Genomic DNA, 5,418 nt, shown 5'->3' with positions numbered 1-5,418 from the left:
GTCAGTATATTACACTGTTCCATTTAGTGGCCTTATTAGACTATATGACATCCATTACTACATCTATTATCCTCTTTGATCTTAAAATCTATTATCTTTTTATCACCTATGAATCCCAGTTCAACAAATAGGAAATGATTCTGATAACTGAAGGAAATTCAAAGAGATGTTTTCATCTGAAACATGTCCTGTTTCTGTACATTGGCACTAACAACAAATTAAAAAGTATTGAACAGGGGCAGCTAGGTGGCACAGTGGATAGAGTACCTCCCTGGAGTCAAAAGGATCTGAATTCAAATTCATCCTCAGACACTTAGCTGTGTGACCTAGGGAAAATCACGTAACCCTTGCAAAAAAAAAAAAAATTTTAAGTATTAAATACCTGTAATACACTATACAAGGTTCTAAGAATATATAGACCAAAAAATAGTCCATGGGGGTGTGTTGGTAAATATTTAACAACTGACTGAAGGGAAGGAGTGAATATTGCCAGCTGCACACTTTTAATCTGAATTATTAACATTTTTTCCATCACTTTCTTAAGTCTAGACTATCAACAAAACAGTAAATCAAGCCCTGATTTGTATCATTTGCTGTTTTCAGTGATGTGACTACTCACACTGAAAATTTAACAATGAGCTCTGCCCTTAAGGACATTCTTTGCTGCACTCTGGAGCTGCAGCCAATTTTCATTTACTCAGACTGATTGGGGGGATGGTCTGTTCTCATTAGCTGAATATCCTGCCCAACTGAAAATTGTCATATACATAAATTAACCATTTTCAGAGAAATGCAATGGAATATGCTTTCTCTTTTATTATCTAAAAACCACATGGAGATCTTAAAATGCCTCAGAGTCATCATTATGAAAATCATTTTTCATTCAGCACTAGGAAAGAAATTCTGATAGCTGCAACTTTCTGGTTATTTGCGCTATGATAGGAGCTGACTTGAATGATATTTAAATATATAATTTATATACACTATAAGTGTATGTAATTGTATGTAGAATTTTGTTTTTATATGTGTATGTATTTATTTATTTCTTCCTAAAATAAAAGCCAATACAATATGAGTCATCTGTCTACCATTTAGCTTGCAGATCATATCTCTATGTTAATTGAAGGATGAGTATGTCAAAGTATATCACTCCTCAATAACCAATTGGATTCTGGAATCCTCCCTACACTTATCTTTACTATCAGGCAAGAACAAGAACTTCCCATCTGCCCTGTTGCAATACCAAGTATTCCTTCTCCTTGCCCCCAAGCATTCCTTCTCCTTGCCCCTAAGCCCACTTATTCAAGAACTGTTAATCAAATAAATGTTGAGGTACCTTCTGTCAAGCCCATGATGATCAAGTTTCCCCTTGACTCTCCTCATAATTGCTTTGATTCCATGATTGTATGACCTTCCTAGGCCAGAGTTCTCTTCCCTGGTCATCATTTTCAATTCTTTCACATTCATCCACATCAACCCTATTACTCTCCCATTAGATCCTATCCTTCCATTGTACTTTCTGGAACCCCTGTTATACTCTTACAAACTGCTCTTCAGAATGCTAAGTCCTCACCCCAGAAATTACTTACTGTATTTAGCTTTCTATTTACATATTATTTTTCCCAATATAAGTTCCTAAAAAAAGACTTTGTTTTTGTATTTGTATCTCCAGAACATTGTAGGCACTTAATAAATGCTTGTTAAATTGAATTATCTCCCCAAAGTGAAGGAGTGTTCAGTTAGTTGCAGGCATAGGCAGCAAAGCTAGATAATTAAGCTACTCTCTCCCCCTCCCCAATTCAATTTAAGGCCTGTATTATGTAATTTGGCCATCTTCATCACTCAAATTAACCAGAAAATTGTCAGCTCTGTCCTTTACATGATGTTGCATAGACAGCCTCATAACAGTATTGATTTAAAGCAGTGGTGTCAAATTTAAATAGAAACAGGGCCACTAAATGGTACATAAAGATCCCTTCAGACATATTGAATTAGTTTTAAAATGTCTTATTATCTGTTTAATTTATTTTTGTTTTATTAAATATTTCCCAATGACATTTTAACCTGGCCACATTTAGAAAAGTTATGGGGTCACATGCCACCTATAGATCTTATAATTTGATATCTTTGTTTTAGAACGAGTTAGAACCTACATTTTCCCAAACCCTTTCATTTTACAAAACTACTTAACCAAGTAGCATACAGGACTTGAACCCAGATCCTCTGAAACCAAATACACTACTCTTTCCACAGAATAATGTACCTCTTTGGACCTCAGTTAAAATTTCCCCATGCTCTTCCCAAATCAGAAAGTCAGATTTGGAAATACATGAAAGATCAACACTATCTTGATAGTGCAGTGACACTGGACAGAGCCCAAGGCCTGGAGTCAGGAAGACTCAGACACTTCCTAGCTGAGAAACCCTAGGCAAATCACTTAACCCTGCTTGCCTTAGTTTCTCCATTTGTAAAATGAACTAGAGAAGGAATGGCAAACCACTCCAGTATCTTGGCCAAGAAAACCCCAAATGGGGTCATAAAGAATCATTCATAACTGAAATGACCCAACAGCACCTTAATGTGACCTTGGATGAAACACTTATAGACCCTAATTGGAAAAATTACAAAATAAAGAATTTGAATATTATCCCTAAAATCTCTTCCAGATTCAAATCCTATGACCTTCTAGGAGTTTAGAAACAAAATTACTTTGACTCACTAGCCCTTTAAAATTTAAAGCAGTATTACAGCAGATGTTTTACCTATATACACTATTCTTCTAACAAGTATTTATTACTATATTTCAGATACTGTGCTAAAGGCTGGAAATTTACAAAAAAAAAAGGAAAAAAATACTATCCCTGTCCATACTGAGCTCATTCTGTAATGGGAGTCACAAGTTCCTATCTAATTATAAACTCTTTTAAGAACAAGGATCTTGTGGGCCCTCTATAAAATCCTAGACGACTGACTAATTCTTGGTTTTAAATTGTCTGTTACTAAGACTCCCCTGCTGAAGACCCTTTTCTAAGCAGCTGAGTCGCCAGAGCAATGGACTTGAATCCTGGAAGATCTAAATTCAAATCCTCCCTCCCAGACCCTGGAAAATCTCTCTGGTCCTGGGAAAATCATTTAATATCTTCTTTCCTCAATTTCCTCATTTGTAACATGGGGATAATAACACCTACTGTGCAAGGCTATATTGAGGATGATATGCAAAGTACTTTTCAAGCCTTAAACTTTTTTTTAAGATTTTATTTGAGTTTTGAGTTTTACAATTTTTCTTCCAATCTTACTTCCCTCCCTCCACCCCCCACCCCCACAGAAAGCAATATGTCAGTCTTTATTTTGTTTCCATGTTGTACATTGATCCAAATTGAGTGTGATGAGAGAGAAATCACATCCTTAAGGAAGAAACAAAAAGTATAAGAGATAACAAGATCAGACAATAAGATATCTGTGAGTTTTTTCTAAATTAAAGGGAATAGTCCTTGAAATTTGTTCAACCTCCATGGCTCTTTATCTGGATACAGATAGTATTCTCTATTGCAGACAGCCCAAAATTGTTCCCGATTGTTGCACTGATGGAATGAGCAAGTCCATCAAGGTTGAACATCACCCCCATGTTGTTGTTAGGGTGTACAGTGTTTTTCTGGTTCTGCTCATCTCACTCAGCATCAGTTCATACCAATCCCTCCAGGCTTCCCTGAATTCCCATCCCTCCTTGTTTCTAATAGAACAAGTGTTCCATGACATACATATACCACAGTTTGCTAAGCCATTCCCCAATTGAAGGACATTTACTTGATTCCCAATTCTTTGCCACTACAAACAGGGCTGCTATGAATATTTTTGTACAAGTGATGTTTTTATCTTTTTTCATTATCTCTTCACAGTATAGACCCAGTAGTGGTATTGCTGGATCAAAGGGTATACTCATTTTTGTTGCCCTTTGGTTGTAGTTCCAAATTTCTCTCCAGAAAGGCTGGATGAGTTCACAGCTCCACCAACAGTGTAATAGTGTTCCAGATTTCTCACCTCCCTTCCAACAATGATCATTATCCTTCCTGCTCATACTGGCCAATCTGAGAGGTGTGAGGTGGTACCTCAGAGAAGCTTTGATTTTCATTTCTCTAATAATTAATGATTTAGAGCAATTTTTCATATGGCTATGGATTACTTTGATCTCATCTGTAAATTGCCTTTGCATATCCTTTGACCATTTGTCAATTGGGGAATGGTCAAGCCTAAAACTTAAAATATAAATGCTACCTATTACTATTATTATTACTTTCTATTCAGGTCAATTCAACAAACACTATGATATAAAAACAGTGAAATGGATGTTGAGAATGTTATTATTCATCCTTCATTTTGAAGAGGACCTCTTGAAGACCACATCTTGAAGTGATATCTTGTCTTGCCCAATGAATTGGATTTAAGTGAGTCAGAGTTGCCCAAAGCCTCATCCTTTTTCAGTCATAGAAGTCCAGTGGCAGGATACAGTCAGTAGGACTGTCAATGGTCCAGGATGCAGTGGATGACCTTGGCATCTTTGCTGTTTTACCAGTCTCTAAGGGTTCCTCAGCACCTTCTTCAGACTTCATGGTTACTAGAATAAAATATTTTTATTCACTCATTTCTCTTGGGAAATCTCTAGGAAAGCCTGGGGTAATCATCTCCATAATTCACTGACAGTTTGAGGTCTTTTGTATATCCTCAAGCTGGTTTAGCCTATCTCCTGAGACGGTTTTTACCAGGGTAGAGCCACTGAACACGAAAAGCTTCTTGGAGTCAAAGGTGAGAGTTGAGCAAAAAGTGGAAGCCAAATGTAGATGAGTAGTCCTGAAACAGGATGTTGGGAATACAAAAATTAAATAATACTATCCTCCAGAAGCTAACAATCTAATAGGGATAAAGATACGCAACTTTATTACAAGGTAGAATGTGATATTTGTTTTCTTATCCTGCTTTTTGGGTAGAAGAGAGAGGATGGAAAGATGCCTAGGGGCAAATAATATCTAAAGTCTCATTGGATATATTTGACCTTTATAGAGAGAGACCAAAACTCAGCATGCTGGATTAACAACAGAACAGAATATGATTCTGCATTACTAAAACTAATAATAAGCTAATCTCTTGCCTTTGGGTCCCAGTTCAACATTGTGGTAGATATTTTGTAAATTTATATTTTTATTTAGAAATAAATGGCAGCTGTCATGAAGTCAAAGGAAAGCTATTTTGAAGCAGTCTCAATGATGTATATTAGGTACAAAAAGTACACAGAATATTGAGCCTTCCGCCTAGGCATGTTGTTGCATGTCTTTCATCCCCGAAGAGGACCAGGGAGGTGATGCCATGACATGCAGGTGAATTGGATTTAAGTGAGGGAGAGTAGTACAAAGTCACCAGCCTCAC

General features: G+C 36.6%; 1 protein-coding gene across 4 annotated transcripts in view; it reads left to right on the top strand.

The window, feature by feature from the left end:
• The window catches only part of RAI2 (retinoic acid induced 2), a 123,229-nt gene that overhangs the window by 48,956 nt on the left and 68,855 nt on the right, over positions 1-5,418 (top strand). The window lies entirely within an intron of this gene.

This window comes from Macrotis lagotis, chromosome 6, assembly GCF_037893015.1.
Source record: "Macrotis lagotis isolate mMagLag1 chromosome 6, bilby.v1.9.chrom.fasta, whole genome shotgun sequence".
In the NCBI taxonomy this organism is placed as follows: Eukaryota; Metazoa; Chordata; class Mammalia; order Peramelemorphia; family Peramelidae; genus Macrotis; species Macrotis lagotis.
Note: the sequence above shows the minus strand (reverse complement) of the source record. Positions and strands in the feature narration are given on the sequence as shown.